The sequence below is a fragment of the Neolamprologus brichardi genome, chromosome 1 (assembly GCF_056152115.1).
Source record: "Neolamprologus brichardi isolate AB-2024 chromosome 1, ASM5615211v1, whole genome shotgun sequence".
In the NCBI taxonomy this organism is placed as follows: Eukaryota; Metazoa; Chordata; class Actinopteri; order Cichliformes; family Cichlidae; genus Neolamprologus; species Neolamprologus brichardi.
The window spans coordinates 22,379,183-22,402,500 of NC_142104.1; the positions used below are offsets into that span (position 1 = coordinate 22,379,183).

Here is a 23,318-nt window from a genome sequence, read left to right on the forward strand (position 1 = left end):
ATGCTCAATATTCTTAGAGGCGGTTAGCTGAAAATGCAAATGCTGAGTATTTATTCTTCTCTGTATAACTACTGCACCAAGCACAGACACTCCATCTGTACAAGGTTCAGCGAAAGTTTCGCCTCCTTCACACACACGCACAAACACACGCATGCACAAACCAAATAAAGTAACCTAAAAATTGTCCAAAGGAAAAAAAGGAATCCTTATCTTTACAAGGTCATTTACAAGGTAAACTAAAAATCTGGTTCCTATGCTGGAGGGATAACAAGCTTTTTCAAACGACCTGAATGCTGCTGCAAAAAAGAAAGAAGGGAAAAAAAACCTCCTCCCTCCCTTTAAAAAAAAAAAGAAAAGCAAACCTGCTACTTCTGCCACCAGATGGACACAAGAACTTCTTGAAAAGATTTGGTGATAATAGGTTTGGCGTTTGAAATGATGATTAACACCAAACTTGGGGATGACTCATTCACAATATTTTATACCGAGGGGTTTTCAGCAAGGCTTTCACCTAGGCCATGCCTTTTGCAAAGAATGCGGCAGACTGGAATCAAACCAGAACAAGACACAGGTGATTCTCGGTAATGCAATGCAAAGAATGATCTTTAAAACAAAATTACTTACTCCAAGTCTGCGTTTCGTACTTCGTCTGGAGTGTGCAATATCTGCCTTTCCCAGCAGAGGGAACAGGAGAGTTAGGAGTGGCCGAGTGGTGCAGTCCAACAGTGAAGCAGCAAGGTGCTATAATGCAGGACACCTCAGCAGTCATCCCACAGCATTTTTAATGAGCACTTTTTTTCTCAAAGTAAAATGACAAATGCTTCATCAGTTCATATGTCAAGTCAAAGAGAGATATTTTACATACATATCTAAAAAATAAAGCTTTTGCATCAAGCAAACAAAAAACAGCTCATGCACCAGTATATGATATCCTGGCCATATGGAAAAAATGGGCCTCATCTGAAGCTTTCTTATGGCTGAATTCATTAGGAAAAGACAAACAGGAACCTGAGAGAAGCCTGAGTACTCACCTAAATCCTACTTGTGACTCCCCAGCCCAGGTCAGTTACAGTGGGGGTTCTAAAATGTCATTGAGGGGAGTTTTTTCAGATCTTGTTACACTAACACACAGACCATTAGGGAGACAGATACACAGGTACAGGATCGCTTTTCTTGTCGCGTCCGTTGCCATGGCAAGAGTGGAGGTAACCGGTTTGCATTTCTTTCTCTGTCACACAAAGTTCATGGCAAGACACAAGTGTGCCCAGTTTTAGCAGGATGTTTGCAGGATGAGAGCACAGAATGATTCATGTGGAAACCCTGATATAATCAGTGGTAATAATGCGGGATTTAGTGGCTGTAGAGAATAGTCCGATGGCTACACATCTGGCCAATGTGCACTTGAGTGGACATAAAATCTCACTGCTATCTTCAAACTGTATCTTACACTCAAACCTCCGCAGCACAGCCTCAAACTGTCTGTTTCATTACTGCTTCCATACACGTTTTGACTTTAACTTCACCAGGTAGGAAGCAAATGTGTCCAACACAGATGGCCAGTGAAAGCAGACATGAGATTATGTTGATGGTGATCACTCATGTCTGACACACATACATGACTCACCTACCTAAACTTAAAGTGGACTTAACATATGACAAGTGGACTGAGAGTGAGTTAAAAAAAATATATATATTTTTTTCAAAAGTGTGGGTGAATGAGTGAGCGAGTGAGAATGAACAAGTGATCAGGAAGCACAAAACTGTTGACAAAACTCTTTGCCAGAAGGCTCCTGCCTCTGCGTATGTTGAACTAATCTCTCTTTTGTTAAAGGAATGCTGCAAAGTTACAACAAATACTTTCATTCCTCATCTATTCAGCACCGTTTGCCCTCTTTTGGCACAAGTTTAAATAAATGTGCTCGAGGAGGTATTTAAGCTAGTTAAGACAAGACACGTCTATGCACGCAAAAACAGCAGTAGTTCATCTGCCAACAATAACACCCGTCTCAAGTTTGTAGGTCATTTATAGCCTGAGAATGAGCAAATCATGTTAGAGGCACTTAGAAGACATCAAGAAGGCCAGACTTTTTCAGAAGTGCCTATGCAAGGTTAAGTATCCTTTTCAGAAACACAAATTAATGATGGGAATTTTGTAAAGAAAGGAGAGAAAAAAAGTGGCACAGCACGGGGCAAACTTTGTCAAAACTCAGGCAAGGAAATTAACTCATGACGCTATTCCAGTGGCATGAGGTTTGGGTTTTGCTCTTGCTTTTAAAGGATTAAAAGCTAAAATATAAACTATTACAGTTCTGTTTGCTGCATTCCCTTGCTTACATCTAGCATCTAAAAATGTGAGAGAAATTGGATCTTTAATGGATGACCTTTATGCACAGCTGTTCAAACCTGGTCTGGTCTAATCTATTGGCCAAACCCTCGGTCTTCCTGTGGTCCACTTCTGCCCAAAGTTAAACGTCAAAATGAATAAACAGATTATCTCCATTAAATCTTGCTGATAGTCCTGAAACAATGAATTCTACTTATCTAAATGTCATCATTTGTAAATGTCTAGATAGTATACAAATAATAGAAAATGACTAACGAGGTGAAGAGCATGTAGAAGTACTAAAGTACTTCTCATTTACATTTAAGAGACATTTAAGAGACATATCTTATTGTGACCATTATGACTATTCTAGATTCCAAAATGACTACATGGTGTGTTTTTAAATACACTCATTTGCTATTTAATTAGATACACCTCTATCTAGGGGAATGGTCAGCCTGCTTTGAGCTGATAGAAAGGCAACAGTAAAGAACTCCTCATTACAAACTAGGTATGCAGAAGAACATCTCTGAGTACACAAACATCAAACCCATGGCTACAACAGCAGAAGACCACATCAGATCCTGCAAGCTAACAACAGAAAATCGATGCTACTGATTTGTCCTGGCTCATCAAAACTGGACAATAGAAGATTGGAAAAAACATTACCTGGTCTGATGAGTCAATTTCTGCAGCCAGATTAAGATGGTAGAATTTAGTGTAAACAACATGACAAGGAAGGTCATTAATATATCCACCTTTGTATCAGTGATTCAGGCTGGTGGTGTAATGGTGTGGGACATATTTTCATGGCACACTTTGGTCCTGTTAATACCGACTGAACATAAAAAATACATCACAGTCCAACTGAGTATTGCTGCTGACTATGTCCATTCCATTAGGACCATAGTGTCTGATTGTTGCTTCTAGCAGGATAGCGCAAAGCTCAAATCATCTCAAGCTGGTTTCCTGTACTCAAATGGCCTCCACAGACACTAGATCTAAGTCCAACAGGGCACCTGTGGGATGTGGTTGAGCAGGAGATTTGCATCAAATCTGTAGCAACTGTGTGATGCTGTCATGTCAATGTGAAAAAATCTCTGAGCAAAGTTTCCCTGTTCAATCTATGCAGAAAGAATTAAGGCAGTTCTACAAGAAAAAGAGGGCGCAACCCAGTACTAGTACAGTGTACTTATTGACGTGGTTGGTGAGTATATTATCTGAATATACTAAATCAATATTATTATTATTGACTCAAATTATAAAACAAACCCATAAATGGGAAAAAAGCACTAATAACAAGAATGTTTATTACATTTTCATAACTGTCACCATTCTACTTTTGCTTCCTCAGCACCAATCTGGAGCCAATCAATAACAAAATACTGCTGAAAAGATTTGTGCAGAAGTTGCAACATCAACTCAAAGATATTCCCCTGGGACAAATGTTACTGGGAAAAAGAAGAGATGAAGAGTCGCACAGTATCAGAGATTAGCATTACCCTGCACTGCACAGACACAGTGCATGTGCTGTAGCATTCAGTGTCAGCCATGTATACTCAAAGTGAAGATAACTGAGTCAAAACCCACTATCAGAGTTTTAACATAAATAAAGTCTGAAAAAAATAGCTTCACATGATAAATGTTGGACTTTTGTCAAATTCTTTCTTTCTTGGGAAAGTTGCCAACTAAGACATTAATAAAACAACATTCTTGGGTTGTTTTTTAAGCCAATTTTTAATTTTTATAGACATCCCTTTTTTGGAATAGCTGCTACAGGGCATGGCTATTGGTCTACAAATGTGTGTAGTTGTTAGTGCTGCACAAGGCAGAGGACATAGTGGAAAACTATCTAAACAATTTCAGGAAGCTGGCTAGTCTGTTTGTCATAGTGTCTCCCCTCACCATATATAGCAAATTTTAGGCACAATCTGTCCCTGGATGGTTAAGTGGCTTTATGTTCTTCCTTATGTCACCTTGCTGTAAGGCTGGAAAACTGCCATTAATGTTCATAAAGCCATGAACACACAGCAGCTTATTTATGGAATCTGTAGAGAAAAATGAAATCCATGATACATTGACTCTGGAAAGTATTCATAGCGCTTCACTTATTCCACACTTTGTCATGTTACATTCTTATTCTAAAATGGATTCAATTCATTTTTCACCTCAAGATTATACACCCAATACCACACAGTGGCAAAGTTAATAAGGTTTGCTTGAGATTCTTGCAAATGTATTAAAAATTTAAAAATTAAAAATATAACCTGTAGATAAGTGTTTGTACATACATACAGTCTTTGCTCAGTACTGTGGTTGGCTGCAATTACAGCCTCAAGTATTTTTTTAAGTATGATGCTACAAGCTTGGCACACCCATTTTTGGGCAGTTTCTCCCATTCTTTTTTGCAGAACCTCTAAAGCTCCATCACATTGGATGGGGAGTGTCAAGCCATTTTCAGATCTCTAGAGATGTTCAATCGGTTCAAGTCTGGGATCCGGCTGAGCCACCCAAGTATATTCATAGAGTGGTCCCTTTGTTATCTTGCCTGTGTGCTGTTGGAAGATGAACCTTTGCCTCAGTCAGAGGTCCAGAGAACTCTGGAGGTTATCATGGAGGATGTCTCTTTATGTTGCTGCATCTTTTCTTCAATCCTGACTCCCAGTTTCTGTTGCCAAAAAACCCACAGCACGAAGCTGTCACCACCATGCTACACTGTAGGGATGATATTGGACAGGTGATGAGCGGTGCCTGGTTTCCTCAAGACATGACACTTGACATTCAGGCCAAAGAGTTCCGTGTTTCATCAGACCAGAGAGTTTTGGTAACCAAGCTGTCATGTGCTGTTTTCTCATTTTAATGTGTTTGTCTCCTTTCGCTTCTAAAGTACTTCGAATAGCTTGCCTTGCCTTTTACTGAGGACTGGCATCTATCTGGCCACTCTACCATACAGGCCTGATTGGTGGAGTAGTACAGTATTGTTGTTCTTTTGGAAGGTTCTCCTCTCTGCAATGACCAACACCGGAGCTCTGTCAGACTCCCTGACTAAGACCCTTCTATCACAATGGCTCAGATTGGCCAGGCAACCACATCTAGGATGATAACCGGTGGATCCAAACTTTCCAAACTCCCATCTACAAAAATATGTCTCTACTCTTCTCCATATCCGTACCTCGATACAATCCTGTCATGCACCTGAGCACAATTCTTATGGCAAAGGCTGTGAATTTAATTAACTTTGCAACATGACAAAATGTGGAACAACTGAAGCACTGTGAATACTTTCCAAATGCACTATATTTATCAATATAAAATATTTTGATAAACACAGAATACAAAAATATTTATATATATTAAGTTTAACATTATTCCTGCAGTTTTTACACTCACACCTTTGAGTTGGACATATAGAGCAACACACTGAACACTGTAATATACAATAAAAGGCAGTCAAATACAAAGACGAAGCTGAAGTAAACGATAGACCAGTTGCCTCCTAATAGTAATGTATGCTTACTTAAAATGGGATAATCATTCCGAGGAGGAGAGTGAAGCTGGTGGGTTGATAAAGTCAAGAGGAACAACACTGATCTGCACTTCTAGAAAAGCGCCCTCGCAAAAAATCTCTAGACCAATGAGACTCTCAAATTTCAAAGTTTACAAACCAACAGAAGCAGCAGTTCTTTAGACATGTAAAGATAAAAATCACACGATAATCTCAAATTTTCCATCAACTACAGCACAACTGCCAGGAACAGAAAATTCCCATCCAATATAAGACTTCAAACAATTGAAAGTCTATATGTAATAAAAATTAAATAAAGTGAATATTTCATTTAATTAACAATTTAATTAGCTCATGGCAACAGTGTACTCAAAAATTATGGGTGTCCCTGCAGCTTTCCTTCACCAAATAAATCATCTCTAAATTTACTGTAACAGATCAATCATCATTAAAGTCAAAGCTAAACACACCAAATGATTATGTGGCTAATTTGCCAGTCAAAAAATAAGTTTGCAGGACAAAATTGAAAAGGAGATAAAATTGTTACAAATCAAATTAGAATTGACAAACTGTCAGAACCTTCTTGGAAAAAAACAAAATAGGCAACTCTTGGAAACATCCTGCAAATGTATAACAAAAAAAAAATCAAAAACAAAACAAAAGAATAATTTGTTAGATTTTATAAGACACAAGCAAAACCATGTTTTTTTTGGAAGAAACCACTACATAACGTAGGTCTCAGTCACAAAGCCCTAGACCCCCAGCAAATGTGTGCTTCCCAGCCAGTTGGTGAGTGGTTGACATAAGTTACTTGATGTCACCAGGGGAAACAGGTCACAAAGAGGATACCTTCACTGAAAACCTTGCAATGTTTCTGTGGTCACCAGTTATTGGCAAGGAAGACGCTGACTTTCGGCAAATACTTGGCATTTACTCTCCAAGCTGTAGTGAAACTTGAAAAAGTGCAACAGAAACTAACAACACAAATATTTCTGCCTTTGGAAAGGCAGAAATGGAAAGCATTCACCTTCAAAGTAAAATTTGCACTTTCTGAAAAGTGTTGGTAGCAGTGGTAAGGCACAACTTTTATACTGACAATGAACATTTGGGTTCTGGTTTGTATCACACTCAAGTTTCAGTACCACTTGGCAAGCAGTTGGCAAGTGTTTGCAGACAAGTTCGTGTCTTCTATAATGACTCTAATGACTGTGGAAACCTGCTAGCGAACAAAGCCATTACAAGGTTTTTGGTGCATTTATCTCTTTGTCACCAAGTTCATTCTAGTGACCACCTCTAGCAACCACTCGCCAGCTGTTCATGGAATACAAACCTTCCTCTAGTGCCTGGTAGTTACCAGGAGGGGTCACTGACTGGTCTCTAGATGTTCACTGTGACATCAAGCTACCATCAACAACCACTCACAACCGGTCAGAGAATGCACACTTTTCCCTGGCAACTGGTGGTTGTCAGATGGTCAACGACAGGTCTGTGTCACTTAAGTATTTGAGAAATTTATAGTCATATTACTGAATAACATTAACTTAATAACATTTATTTTTTAATTCATATGACTTTTTATGATTTTTTTTCCCGTTACGGTTCCAATAATGGGACCAGGGTTCATATGATTTTATGTGTCTTAAGTTCCATGATGATAATAAAATAATATTCTGATCAGCTGGGGTAAAGGTTCAGGAGTATTAATTGATCTTTGTGCTTCATAACCATGTGGATATAATTTTTTTTAAATTTTATTTTACATTGTCTCCATAACTTTGTCATAATCGCTGTCCAAGGTGCTGATCCTGGGACCACCAGGAACGTCCCCTAGTTCAGGTAAACTAAACTGGTGGCAAAAATTGCTGTCAAGAAAGCATAATTTAGTACATTTATGAAAGGCAGGGCTCCAAGAGGCTGAGGATGTATTTGGAAATAGTGGGCAGAATCCTAATTACCCGATGGTGTTATCACCCAAAACTGCAGTGCAGCAGGCCATGAGCGCAGAGCTGGGATTAAGCACGACTATTTAGGGTCACAGTCACTTTGACATCACGTTGCTTCTTTTTTGGATCTCATCTTTTGGGATTAATGGTTTTAACTAGAGTAGTTTTAAAGCTTCGTGTACAGCTGCCGATTTATGAAGGTTCTTGTAGTACTCTACCCACCTCGTCAAACACCATAACATTCCCAAAACCTGTCACAATCTCTTAATCTTCCCACTTTATTTGGTCTTTTTTCCCCCTCACTATTACTTTCACATAATTCATGCAGAGTCTGCCTTTGTTCTGTATGTACATTTGTTAAAATTTTCAATAAAAACCTGACTGCAAAGAGGAAAACCCCCAGTCCCTGTCCTCCTCTACATAAAGCTCATAAAGCCCATGTCAAGCATCCGCCCACTTCAAGGAGTCCCGAGACTGGCTCTTACACTACAGTTGTGCTGGGTAGCTCTCTGGAGAAATGGGGATAGCAGACACTTGTATCTTCTCTCAAACTATGAGACAATAACTCGATATTTACTGTACGTGGGCAACCCGGTGCAGCGATTAGTCTCTCTGTTAGGTTATATGCTGCTTATGTTTTGAAGAAGTAATCTGAAAGCAATTAAATTTTAAAAATGGCAAATTAATATAGTTTTTTTCCCCCAGTGTTTTTCAAATCAAAACATAGTTTTATATAAACATGTCTATGTTCATGAAGTAGCAATTTAAACTTTCATCCTGAAGCACAAGGAAATTTATTTATGGATTTTTGAGTCAAATTTTGTTGGCACAACATAAACAAAATGTCCAGGATTCACAGGATTATTACGTGTATTTCAGGACAATCATATTATCATGCTACAATTTGTGTAATAAAATGATGTGAGCAGCATTGTTTCTTACCTCAAATGTTCTAGACCTTGCAAATAAAGTACATAAGGCATTGTGAGGATTTGATTTGGAGGCAGTGAGTGACAGCTGTGAAAAAAATGATTGGACACTGAAAAAAGTGGAAAGGGAGGGACCTCTACTGCGTGCATGAGTCATCACTCTCCACCCCCCATCTCACCCCCAGCCAAACTGTCTGTTTTTTTTTGGTTTTTTCCCCTGCAGGTTGGAGATTTACTGAGCAACATTTTCTCAGATGGCAAGATTCATTTTTACATTAAATTTATGGCAGGTCTTATGCAAATTAGTGAGAATAACATTGTGGGTCAAAACTGAACATAACAAGCTCAAGCGAGTGTTTAAAAAATTACTTAAGTAAAACAGTGTAAAATCATACATAAGGAGATGTCTTTCTATTAGTTAAGTTAACAGAAACTGTTAATTCTCTAGCCAACTACCTATTTTTCTACACACTTAGCATAGAGGCTCCATAAAAAACAGCCTTACAGACTACACAGACTATGGCCTTACTTTGGTGCCATGTAGCTATGGGAGAGAGTGTTCATAATAATTAAATTAAAGCTTCTCACAGTCTGGCAGGTCAGTTTTGGGTTGAAAAAAAAAGGGGCAAGAGGGTTGTAATGTGTAAAACACATTGTCACAACTCAGCTGTTATCTAAATATCCAAGAGGGCTATATCTCTATGTAATTACACAGTTTTATCAACAGATTTTGTTGCTATTCATTTATTCTATGAGTGTGCAAAACTCTTGAGCCACTTCTCACTTCTTTATATTTCGCTAGGAAAATATAATGTTTGTTTGAAAGTTTGAGATCTTTGGATGTTCGCTGCCTTTTGTTCCATTCTCTCTCAATTTGATCCCAAAAAGCTTCAGTAATGAGGTCCAGGCTCTGAGGAGGCTTTAGGAATGACTTGACAGCTTCTCTTTTACTTAGAACCCCAACCATGCCTTGCAAATCTGAGAGTCAACCAGTAGGAGAGCTCCCTCCAGCATTATCACCAATAAGATCAGGATCGCCAAATAGTAACTGTAATGGTTTTGTGCACAAAATGGAATAAATAAACCTAATCATGGTATTCATATAGAGATGGGTGAGGGCTACATCCATTTTGTGAACATTGCAATCAGACCAATCCTCATGCAAGAGCAGTTCTTGTGAATTGAGAACAGACATCCTATCATTGCATGAGCTTATAGATCCTTACCTGCATATGCTAAAAATATGTAAACCAATTTCATAAAAATCAGACCAGTTTGGACTTCTCCAGTACTAAGAATCTGTGAATGAGATATACCAGCTATACCAAGTCTATATGTAAGACACTGCCATTGTGCTGCACTTTGGACAAGAAATCACAAAGCAGAGTATTGTGTACCTTTAGTATCAGCAGCAAATCTGTTATTGATACTGGAGTAAGCAAAAAATTATCGGCTATTATTAACTCAAAAGCCATGGCAATAGACAGTGCCAATGTTATGGCTAAATTTAGGTACCTACAACATCGATAAATAGGTTGCAGAAAGATAACCATGACAAGTAATATAAATCATCACTGAGTGTGGGCTGAAGAGGAGGGGCAAACCCTGGTCTAAAGTATCGACAAAAACACGCCTCCCTTTGAGTGTGCTCGCCTTGTGTGTCAGTCTATTTGTACATGTGTCACTGAGACTAAACACTGGCAGTCTGAGCTGAAAAAAAAAGATGTCTTCTTTTTCTCGTCAGAATCAACTCAACTGAAAATGGAAACAGTTTTCAATCCTACTCTGACAAGCTTCTTTAGAGGTCATTCTCCTAAATTCTGTGGACCCATAAACACTGATTGTTAAGCAGTAAAATGTCTTCTAAGATATACAAATACACATGCACAAACATTCCAAACATCTTTTTCTGATTAAATTTTAATAATAGTAACGAAGCTATCTGCTAAAGCTGATATATTTACAGTATATGTGACAGGCCAGTATTGGCCCTTAATATTAGGGCCAATACTAATACTATATATCAGTCTGATTTAAAATACAAAGAACAGACTGCTAACTTCTGCTGGATGGTAAATACAAAAAACCCTATAAAAAACAGAAACTGTAAATCTGTGTTTTGACAGGAAATGCGAAATAAGGTCAAATCTGATGCCCTGGATCTATTCAAAATGATTATGTGCTTCATTGGTGCCTGCTCTGAAAGATTTTTCTTAAGTGTGACACCACCGTCAATGCAGTGTGCTAAGGAAACAATGCAAACTGCATAAAGCCCAAGAGTAAACACGAGTGGAACTGAAAAGAGGGGGTGAAATCATCTTAACTATATTCACAAAATGTAAAGAAGCATCAGGAAAGATGGCTATCTCTCCTGAAGGTGAATTTCCTAGCACTAAAGGAAGACAAAAGAAGAACAGGGCCAAGTCCATTAGGGAGTGCAAGGAAGAATCGAGCTAAATGAAGGCTACATGGTGGCAGGCTTGGTAATAGGGAAAAGACATCTAGAGGCGTTTATGAAGATGCTTACTGTAGTTTCAAGACTGGGTTGACAATGTATGAAATAAAAGGAACTAGGTAATAGGGTGGAGGAGGGCAGTGGAGGTAGCTTGATGGAAAGCTTTAGAAGGAAGCTTCATAGTGCAGCACACAGATTTTTGATAAAGTTGCCCTGGGCCGTTCCACGAATGCTACTATAATCTGTCCACCAATGTTTGGTACCTTCCGTGCCTATTAAAAAGTGACAACACATTTCAATGCATTACCCTGAAAAAGTGACAACACATGTGACTGGACAATCTGTATTAATTCATTATCAATTCACCATTATTCTGTTTGGGATGGTGCATTAAGCCTAAACGAATAAGTAGCGACAACACGCTCAACAACATGCCGGCTCATTCCGACCTTAGTCTTGTGAACTGGATGAATATGCTCAATAACATGTTGCTGTATTGATCTCATCTCCATTTCTGGTTATTTTGTGGCGATTTTTAGTGACTGTTTCACAGATTCATCCAAATCAGATATCTGAAACCACTCTATCATGGTAATAACACTTCACGCCTGACAAATTTTAATTATCTTGCTGTCTATACGGTCAAACTGTCTAAGCATATGGATATAAATGGCCAAAGCTCTGGGTGAGCTTTTGCCCTTCTGCCCCATGGGAGGTTACTGTCCTCCCTGAGCTTGCCTTATAATGCATGCATTACAGTTTGACAGGTGTACTGCTGCAGTCAAACTCCTCACCTTTCCGCAGAGCATGATGTGCCCAGTGGGTGACACCAAAAGCTAGAAGCAGATTGGGGTTCCTGTCCCCACCTCATTGGGTTAGTGAAGAAATGACAAGGTAAAAAGAAAAGAAAGAGAAGGTAGAACAGTGGCGCAGTGGTTAGCACAGTAAGAAAGTCCTGAGTTCAAATCCACTGGCTGACTGGGGCGTGTATGGAGTTTCTTCTCCCAAAGTTAGTCCAGGGTGTATCCCACCTTTGGTTCTGTGACAGCTGGGATATGATCCAGCACCCCCGCAACCCTGAACTGGACAAGCAGTTAAGAAAATGGATGGATGCTTTAAATCTGAGGCATGTAAGTCTTTTGGGGGGTAGTGGTCAGCATCACAAACCATAAGCTGCCCAGAGGGTACGTGTATGCTGATATAGGGTAGAGATGGCACAATACCACTTTTTAATGTCCGATACTGATACCAATATCATAAATTTGGATATCTGCCGATACCAATATGAATCCGATATAGTGTGTTTTTTAATCAATAAAACTAAGTTCATACTCAAGTTAAAAAAAATCAAAAAACACTAAAGCTACTCTGTTATACCTGTATGCAAAAAATACACTGCACCCAAAATATTTCATAGTTCAGCAATACTGATCAATCTAATAAACTTAAACCTACTCCATCCTCCCTATTCTGGTATTTTAAAGAGTACTTAGCAGAAATATTAAGCAACCTAACTAATAGGGTTGCAAACTCCCAGCAAAAAAAAAAAAAAAAAAAAAAAAAGGAACCACCCACCCTCCACCTCATGATGCTTAATTGACATAATCAACTTTAATTTGATGCAGTGTGAAAAAAAATGCACAGAAATCAATTGTCAAAGGAGCTTGCAAAGAAAAGCGTCTGGACTTCTTTAAGTTACTTGAAGACGTTTCACCTCTCATCCGAGAGGCTTCTTCAGTTCTAAGGTCAAATGGTGGGGAGTCCCAGATTTAAACCTAGTGGGAGTTTCCCCCCACAGAGGGACAAAAGGACCCCCTGATGATCCTCTAATCGCCTGAGCCAAGGTGTGGAACTGGGTGTGGGTCCCAATCAGCCAGAGTTTCGGGTGAGTTCATTGTGAAACCTGGCCCCACGTTATCATGCGAATTCCTGAGGTCAGATGGCCCAGGGTGTGAGTGGGCGTTAAGGCTTCTGGGAAGGGATCTCAAAACTGGATTATAGATGGCAGAGAGTTGGTGTCGTAAACCACCGCCTCTGTTCAAAGATGGTCGCTCACAGTGGACATAGATGGCTTCTTTCACTCCTCTTTCAAACCATCTGTCCTCTCTGTCCAAAATGTGAACATTGGCATCCTCGAAAGAGTGTCCTTTCACATGTAAAGGAAGCACTCAAAACGTGCGGCTATCCTAAATGGGCATTCTTAAAGTCAGCAAAGAGGCACAGAAAAGAAGATCAGACACCAGCGAGGGAGGATAAGAAGGACAGACGCAACAACATTGTCATCCCCTATGTAGCCGGTGTATCAGAGAAACTCAGGAGGGTTTTCTCCAAGCATGACATCCCAGTGTACTTCAGACCCAGCAACACACTCAGACAAAAACTGGTTCACCCGAAAGACAAAACGCCAAAACACAGACTTAACAATGTGGTGTATGCCGTACAGTGCAGCGAGGAATGCCCAGACCTCTACATTGGAGAGACCAAACAGCCACTTCACAAGCGCATGGCACAACACAGAAGAGCCACCTCCACAGGACAAGATTCAGCTGTCCATCTGCATCTTAAGGATAAAGGACACTCTTTTGAGGATGCCAATGTTCACATTTTGGACAGAGAGGACAGATGGTTTGAAAGAGGAGTGAAAGAAGCCATCTATGTCCACTGTGAGCGACCATCTTTGAACAGAGGCGGTGGTTTACGACACCAACTCTCTGCCATCTATAATCCAGTTTTGAGATCCCTTCCCAGACGCCTTAACGCCCACTCACACCCTGGGCCATCTGACCTCAGGAATTCGCATGATAAGGTGGGGCCAGGTTTCACAATGAACTCACCCGAAACTCTGGCTGATTGGGACCCACACCCAGTTCCACACCTTGGCTCAGGCGATTAGAGGATCATCAGGGGGTCCTTTTGTCCCTCTGTGGGGGGAAACTCCCACTAGGTTTAAATCTGGGACTCCCCACCATTTGACCTTAGAACTGAAGAAGCCTCTCGGATGAGAGGTGAAACGTCTTCAAGTAACTTAAAGAAGTCCAGACGCTTTTCTTTGCAAGCTCCTTTGACTACGATGACCTGGATGACTGAGAACCTTCACAGACACAGAAATCAATTATTTTTCAAGAATAATTAAATAGATTCAACATCTTTCTTCAACAGAATTGCAGACTGCACAGATGGTATCTTCCCAAAGGAAAAAGTACTTACTTACTAGGGTATATTAGACTTAACAGTTACTATATACGGTAATGGACTTCTATACATGTTACATCAGATTAAAACTTTGGGTGTAAGATTCAGATAATTATTTATTAAAAGGTAGACATTTTAAATGAGAATAAGAAAGAAAAGTATGTCTTTGTGCCCCCTTTTCCCTGTCAATGCCCAATCGGCCCCCCTGGCTAAACTTTGGTAGATCCGCCCCTGCACAGTTACCAGCCGTCAGCTACGTAGAAAAGGATCCTGGTGTACAAAAGTAGTATTAAATAAATTCTAACAACAGCTTATCAAGCTTAAACGTGCTGCTGTTGTTCAGCCACTGGTTTCCTGATCAGCTGATCATTAATCAGTTTCACGATTGAAGTAGCAGCAGGAGAGGGAGGGAGAGAGAAGAGGCAGTCCCTCCATATATCAGTTGTTAAGCTTAACGCGGGAATGCATTACAAACATTCAGAGATGAACTTACACACTTGCTTTACTTCTCTCTGGGATAACTTCATCGGAGATGAAATGCCGGATTGGTAGCGAGGCTACAAATACACACAGCCGCTCTATCACGTGAGCATACTGCTGCGACGTGCTACGGTTATGAGCCAAGTTACGCCATGTCGCAAGTTTTGTGAGGTCCTTTTTTGATATTTAATCGATCGGATTACATTTTTTATTTCTCTCCGATATCCGATCCAGTAATTTACGTCAGTATCGGACCGATACCGATACGTAATATCGGATCGGTCCATCTCTAATATAGGGATGCTGAGATTTGCTGACTGGCTGTGGTGCCAGTGTAAATACATTTCCTTCGGGTACACATCAGCAAAAGGTGAGGGGAAAGCATAACTGGCCTCTAAAGCATTAAATTTAGAAGTTGCCCAATGTCAAGAGGACAGAGCGAGACTTGTGGGACTTGATGTTCGAACTGATGCAGTAGTCCTCAGAAATGCCTTCCTACAAATATTTGAAATGTGCTCGCTGTTGTGTTCATTAAGTAGGTATTTTTAAAACTGTGGAGGTAGATGTGGCGGGGAAGTTGTGTGAGCATAAGTGGGAAACCTCTGCTACTGGTTTAGGTCTGTAGTGTCATGTAGTGTCGAGCGGACATGGTCTTCCCTGCCAAATTAGTCAGGGAACAGGGTTTGCGAGGAGTAGGAGCACTCCAGCTGAGAACAACAGCACTTCATCTGGATGCTGTGGGAATATAGATAATGTTAGTTACACAGATAAGGTCACTGCAACTGACTTTTATCAGAAAAGGCACAACAGTAGTTTAATAAAGCTAATTTAAATGCAGGAACACATGCAGAGGAAGATCAGTAAAGGAGTACACAAAGAAAGCTGATTTAAATCATCCTCAGATTGAATAGGCCACATGACCTAGGCTAATAATACTAACAGAGGGGATTCTACAACTACTATCAGCTTTCAGATGAAGAGTAGAATTACCCCATTTAGGGTTCAAAGTAGTTTGTCCAAATTACAGGAATTATGTCTGCACATTTTGAAGCCCTTACAAAATAAAAACGACGGGAACAACTTCATTTAAGACAGATTAAAAAAAAAATCACAGTCAACAAAGAAAAGATAAATGAGCTAACCAAAGGCAAGCTATAATAATAGATTATAGATTCATGCTGAACATATTTAAAAGAAAGACCATTCAGATAATGTACTTGGACCTTACACAAACACCATATGAAGATGTGTTGCAGGAATGAGTCATCTCAATCCAGCTGTCCACAGGGCATGTATCTGATTTGCATACCCACACTCACACACCAGGAACAAATGTAAATATTGCAATAAAACCTGCTATAATAGCTTCAATTCGACATGAAGGAGGGTTTCCAGTGTATTTTTGCCAAGTTTAACAATATTTGATTCGTGTGAGTTATACAGTGTCAATAATTGTTATTAAAACTATATGCAAATACAACTCAGGAATTGATGTTGTAGCAGAGCACTCCCCTCCGATTTATGCCGCTGTTCTGCGATGTTACGTGTGCGTGAGTTGTTGGGAGATTTCTCTCACACACCTTCTGCCTCTCCCCTTTCCCTTCACCCACTTGTATCACACATACATGCACACGCGCAGTTTAAATTGTCTTACCGTGGTAAAGCCAGTCAAATAATAATAAGGTCCAACAACTAGGAAAATTTTCACTTCGAAGCGAGTGTTCAGATTCAGAAGCATAGTGTGCCAAAAACTGTACTTTGCGATGCAGCAAAACTGGGGAAAAAAAGAGCACTTAAGATTTTGGAAGTTGGGAGGGGGAAGGTTTCATTAGTTAAGCTGTAACAGCGAGGCACACTAAAGAGTCTCCTTTATTTGTTTGTTTATTGTTGTTAAAGTGAACCGGTGGCTGAAGAATGTGTAAGATGAAAGGGCGAAAACATGTCTACAGGACAGTGCGGTGCGGCACCCACAAAGGGGTTGTCTGCTCAGCAAGGCTGAACGATTTGGCGCTCTGTAGACTGAGGCACCCCATTTGGCTAATGAAGTCCCAGACTGTCTTCACACCACACCCCCACCCACCACTCCACTATGAAATGTTCTACTCATGAAAGTAATGAGGCAGGGAGGGAGAAAGACTCTTCTGGCCACTGATAACCTCAGACTAAACTTGCAACCTTACGAGACAAGGGCCTAATATCTGGCCGTCAATCAGCCCCAGCATCCCTGGCTGGAGTGTTTAATTACGAGGATCAATTATTTACCAGCCTCGTCTTTCACTACTCAGTGCTCCCAAAAAAGGAGTGTAAAGGAGAAAAAAAAGAAAAAAGAACACCAGCATGACCCAGAAGACACTGTGGCAGCAAATTAAGTACAGATAAAATGGTAAGCTGACTTTGTTGTTGTTGTTTTTAAATGAATGACTAAATGGGCACAAGTGCTCGCACATTAATACACACCCAACTATAGAAAGTGATAAGCTAAAAAAAAAAAAGAAAAGACAAAACTGCAGGAATACTGATAAAATGAACTTCTGACTAAAGTCAGGCAATGTCTTAGTGACAGAGCTAACTACTAGTAAAAGTCTTTTATAAAATTAATGAACCTTTAATAATATGTTTTGCATGTCCCAACTGTGTTCTAAGGTTAGTTACAAAAACAAAACAAAATTTAAAAAAAACATTTTCACCGTCTAACTTGGCGTACTTCATATTTATGTTGACTGCAACAGCAACTTCAATGGTTTTAACAAGATCATATTACCCCTTGCTTGTATGCTTGTGTTGACAACAGCAGTTCACCTTGACAATGGACTGGATATACTGTATATATTTAAAAAAGAGATCGAAAGAGAGATTTCATATTAGTTTTAAAGTAAACTGTACTCTCTGTACTGTGGATTTGTCCACATGGGGATTTCTCTTTTTCCCTAAGGAGGTCCAGAATTCATCTGCAAGGCTTTAAACTAATTTAGCGAGACAAGATCATATTAGCCTCAACTATGCCCTTCTTTCCAAGCTGGTACACTCAGTACCTAGTAAAAAAAAAAAGGATTGTGATCTATCATTACCTTAAACTAGCATAAAGTATATACAGATCAGCCACAGATAATTAAAAAAAAACTACTAACAGGTGAGGTGTATTAATAGTGTTCATCATTATAAGAGTCCTTGCATTTTTGCAGATGTTTGTTTTGGCACGTACAATCATGCCACTCCCTGATGGGAACGCCCCCTCCCCCAAGCATACTGCAAAAACTGCACAGGACTTGATTTAAAGAACTCGACAAAGAGCCCAGGATCCAAATTCAGATTGCGATCTGACTTAGCATCCAAGGGATGTTCTAAAACACCTGAAACATTCACTGCCAATGTCCCACTGCCAGACACCGCAAGATACCCCAGAGGTGCTGTGTCCATGCCCCAACAGATTGGAGGTGTTTTTTGGCAGCAAGACTTGGGATATAAACAGTATTAAGCAGGTAGTTATTATTCTTAAGGCTGCTCAGTACAAAATCTAAATGCCATTTGGTTTAAAAATTATAAATTAAATTAAGTTAAATTAATGTCATTTAACAGCTTGTTTTTAATCACACAGGGGCACGCTATATTTTTTTCTGTGGTCTGTTGTTCTTCAGGGGCGATCGTGGCCCAAGAGTTGGGAGTTCGCCTTGTAATCGGAAGGTTGCCGGTTCAAGCCCTGGCTTGAACAGTCTCAGTCGTTGTGTCCTTGGGCAAGACACTTCACCTGTTGCCTACTGGTGGTGGTCAGAGGGCCCGGTGGCGCCAGTGTCCGGCAGCCTCGCCTCTGTCAGTGCGCCCCAGGGTGACTGTGGCTACAATGTAGCTTGCCATCACCAGTGTGTGAATGGGTGGATGACTGGATGTGTAAAGCGCTTTGGGGTCCTTAGGGACTAGTAAAAGCGCTATACAAATAAAGGCCATTTACCATTTTACCATTCATAAGAAACAGCTGGCAGTGTTTTGTGGTCACCTTTCCCAGAAAGGATTGCCTCTTCATGTGTCCGAATTCTAGCAAGCTCAATAACCCAAATACCAAAGTGAAAAATGCAGCACTCAACAAAGTCTGCAACGATTCAGCGACTTAACAGCCACAACACCTGTGGTTTGCCTGTTTTGTTGTATTTTTGTGCTACATTTCTATTGTCGTCATGAGTCTAGCCTAATCTGCGCTATTTATGGATCGCAAGCGCCACATCGGTGACCACCTGCTCTCTGCTCTTCTTTACAGTTACCCAGAATGGTTTAATGCACTTCTTTGGGACACTTAATCAAAGTTTTTATATTGATTGTTTTTACTTATTGCTGCTGCCTTGGATTTGTGAAGTTTTAGAAGTATTAGTACTACAGCCATGTTACAGCCAAACAGAAACTGTCAATAGGATGATAATTGTGTTAACCTAAACCCACCACCACCTAAATCCCAACACGTTTGATACAGTTTGATATTTGACCCTTGCTATAGATGACAAAAGAATAATGTTATGCGATTTAGAGTTATTTTGTTGTGAAATGGTGCTCAATATTTAATTGATTGCTGAAAGACTGATATTGAGGCAAGGTTAACATGGCCTCTTTAATTCCACAAGGGGGAGTGTGTTGAGGCTGACATCTAAGAGTAGGCAGCTCGTTTCTCCTCCTACAGCAGCTCAGGGTTTTTCTCCTGGACTCTCAGCTGATGGCTCATTAATCTATTCTAGAGGAGGGTCCCTATGCAAACAGATAGCCTGCGCAAGTGTACAACTCCATCCTTTTTAAACTTTTTTTAACCACGTGAAAGCACTGTAACAAAGAAAAGTTTAAAAATGAGTACATTTGTTTTAATTAAATAAAATACAACTCCATCTCTGTCTGCACACAGTGGAGTTGAGTCACTCCAGCTCTCATCGGCCTCTCATGAAAAATCTGAGCAGTCATTCCCAAGCCGTCTCAGGAACAATACCGCAATCACAAAAATGAGTCGCAGTTAGGGGTGTTCTTAGTGCTGAATTGTCGAGTCAGTTACATGTTTAAAAAAATAAACAAATCTGTGACTCTAAAGTAGGAAACACTAAGAAAACTGTACAAAAATGAAGTAAATAATTTAGCCTGTGACACCGCTACCTCTCTCTGTCTCTGTAGTCAGAGGACAACAGACAGTGGCGTGTACTATGCCCCGCCCACTGCATCGGCAACATCAGATTGGTATACGTCCCGCGGAATAGCTTATCAGCAGAAAACAAAGCAACAGAAAAGAAACATATGCAGTAAGCTAACAGAAAAGCGTTTTGAAGGTAAAGACGCACATGACAAATATAATCCTCCATGCTGAAAGTTGCAACACTGCATTCTTATAACTTTCAGATCTTAGTAGAGGTAAGTACTCCGGAGGGTGTAGCAGGAGGAACAAGAGGAAGCTGAAGGCTAAACTTGAGCAGAAAAGCACAAGGGATGTTTCGAGTGGAAGGAAGAAAATCACTGGCCTCCACATCCCCCCACCACTGTCAGTGATTTTGCCCTTCTTCTGGGCAGGTTAGGCATCAGCTGCAGAAAGTACATAATGGAAAAGGAGCGAAACCCGATAGTAACAGCACCTAGGTTCAGTTGACCTGTGCAGTTGTCTGTGATCCTGAGTCACATTTACAACCTGAGTCTGAAGTAGAGGAAAGTACAGGTGTTGTAAAATATTTCTTGTCTGGTTCCTGTTGCAAAGTCCAAACCATCAGAACTTAATGAGCACCGATGATGAAGGTGCTGGAGAGACTAGTCTTAGCCCACCTGAGACCACAGGGAGACCCTCTGCAGTTAACAAATCAACATAATCTGGGAGTGGATGATGTAATCATCTACATTCTAGAGAGACTGCACTTCCATAGATATTAACAGCTGCACTGTGAGAATCATTGTCTTTGAATTTTCACATCCATTTAACATGATCCAGCTGCTGCTTCTCAGGGAGGAAATGGAAAAAGTCAGTAAGCAAGTGAACTTGTCCACCATCTCATGGATTACTGCCTGACAGACAGGTAGGTATGTGACACTGGACAGTGCTCTGTCTGATTTGGTGCTGTGCAGGAGCTCCATAAGGGACTGTGTTGTCTCCATTCCTGTTCAGCTTGTACACCTCAGACTTTCAGTACAACTCCAGGTCATGTCACCTACAGAAACACTCTGATGATTCTGCAGTGGTTGGATGTATTAGTGAAGGGCAGGAGGAGTACAGAGCACTAGTGGGTGAATTTGACAGGATGTTGATGTGGTGGAGGAGTACAAGTACCTGGGCGTCCATGACAACAGGCTAAACTAGAAAACACAAATACAAATGCTGTATACAACAAGGGAATGAGCAGGCTCTAATTCAAATCAACTCAAATATGGGATAAATAAAGTACTTTATATCAGCTGACCATCGTGTCTAATTACGTCAGAAACATTATATGGGAGAAACAAAAACACTCAAAGAATATTGAACACAAATATCCCAGCCCTGCCCCCCAAAGAGCCAGTTAACAGCCAAATCGGGAAACATATAGTCCCATTTTTTTGTTGCACTGAACCATGCACACACGGTGCATGGTTCAGTGCAAAGGTTTTTCTTAGCTTGCTGCATTCATAATGCAAATTAACATGGCAAGGCATTGTTCAAATTTTTTGCTGGGTTGAGCCAATGATGTTGATTGGCGCCACTGGAAGTGATAAATAAAGTCAAGGAACTTGTGCGGATATAAAAACTTTTTAAAGTCAACTTTGGATAAAGTCATTAAACCTTTTAACCAGCTGTTATTAAATCTGACTGGTAGCTCCATATGTGTAGTTAAAGTCATGGTCTCTATCTATTCAACTAGGTAGGGCCTTTAAAAAATTGACCAAATAACTGACCAGAGCTAATACGAGCTAATAGCTAATACCTAAGGCTATCGCTATAGCTTGCTGTCAGGCCATCTAGAGTGGCCTACCTAACTTTAAATAAATACATAAAAAAATACAACTGAAATCTTTAAGCTAACAGTTAAACAGTGGCTACATAGCCACAGCTTAACAATCTTGTTTTCCCTGGCCATCACATCCCTCAGATACATCACATACCATATTTCAGATTTCTCTGGTAAAAAAAAAAAAAAAATCAAACAACATAGAATTAACATTTGTTAAAGGCCATTTTAATTTATCCTTAGTGTACACAAATAATCTAACTACTGAGATATTTCAGTCTATATCAAAGTGGAGGCTTGACACACCAATTTAAATATCCCTATAACAAAATAGTTAAAAGGGCAGAGAAAAGAAAATATCACCTTAGGTTTAGTCCTATCCCAGCAAGCTGTTTCACACAGACATGCATTAAACCAAGGAAGAAAAGCCATCATATGGGGCTTTGAAGGCAATTCATGGTGAGATACAGTGTTCTTCATTAAGCAAGGATACAATTTCAGACAAGAAATATGACAAACTATCAATCAAGACCCAACAAGTATGATGGCCATTTGTAAAACTGAGAAAATAGAGCGCAGGCTACCACTGCAAATTAGATACCTGCATACAGATTTACAGCCAGACGTCCTGTGTGGGAGGCAGCAGGGCACTGAAAGCCTCCATTTACACACTTCAGTTTAACTGCAGTATTTGCTCTGACACCCATCATCGTGTAAGTCCTCCATTCATACAAACTCTTCTTCAGCCAACAAGAGCAATTACATATTAGTGATTATTTTTATAAGGCGCATTTAATATTTAATCGTTTGGACATTTGTCTGCAATTAAGGGCAGGTTTTCCTCCTCAAAGCAACTGATCTGTTACTGACAACATCACACGCCCACTACAAATTTAAGCGCTTAAATGGCAGCTCTGTCAGAGCCATGTCAGAATTCACATTTGATTCCCTGACAAGTTATAGTTATATTTTTGTAGTTATGCAGTTATATTTAGCCCTGTAGATATATGAATACGAATGACTATGAGTCAGCACCCCGATAAGGTTGTAACATTGCTGTAGATAAAGACCAAGTTCATTTGTAACACTATGTTCTCATATGAAAGAACAAACATCTACAGTGAAGGAACACTAAAGAAAGACTTCTGAAGGTAATCACACATCATTTCCACAGAACGTCACACCAAGTGAGGTCTACAGCACATACTGTACAAAAAAAAATAAAATCTATCAAACTGTTTTTAATAGCATCTGATTGGCAAGCTGTCTTGGGACAGTTGGCACATGGGCGGGTAGCGGAGGAGTTTAGAGGTGCTAAAGTTCAGGCAGGAGCGATGCAGCACCCTGTGTCCTGCCAACAGACTTACAGTGGCGCAATTCCTGACTAAGTTGTTGACCCATGGCCCCCACCTGCCTTGACCATGCATTATCTGAGGGGTGGAGGGGGCCATTACTTTTCCCTCCTTTCCTGCCTGCCACGCCAGAAGGCTTTTGACTCATGCCCATCTGTCCTGGTAGTACATACATTAAGTGAAAGCCAAGATACTGCCACCCTGTCCAAC

At 40.2% G+C, this 23,318-nt stretch overlaps 1 protein-coding gene across 2 annotated transcripts in view; it reads right to left on the reverse strand.

The window, feature by feature from the left end:
• The window catches only part of mettl15 (methyltransferase 15, mitochondrial 12S rRNA N4-cytidine), a 58,326-nt gene that overhangs the window by 32,154 nt on the left and 2,854 nt on the right, over nucleotides 1-23,318 (reverse strand). The window lies entirely within an intron of this gene.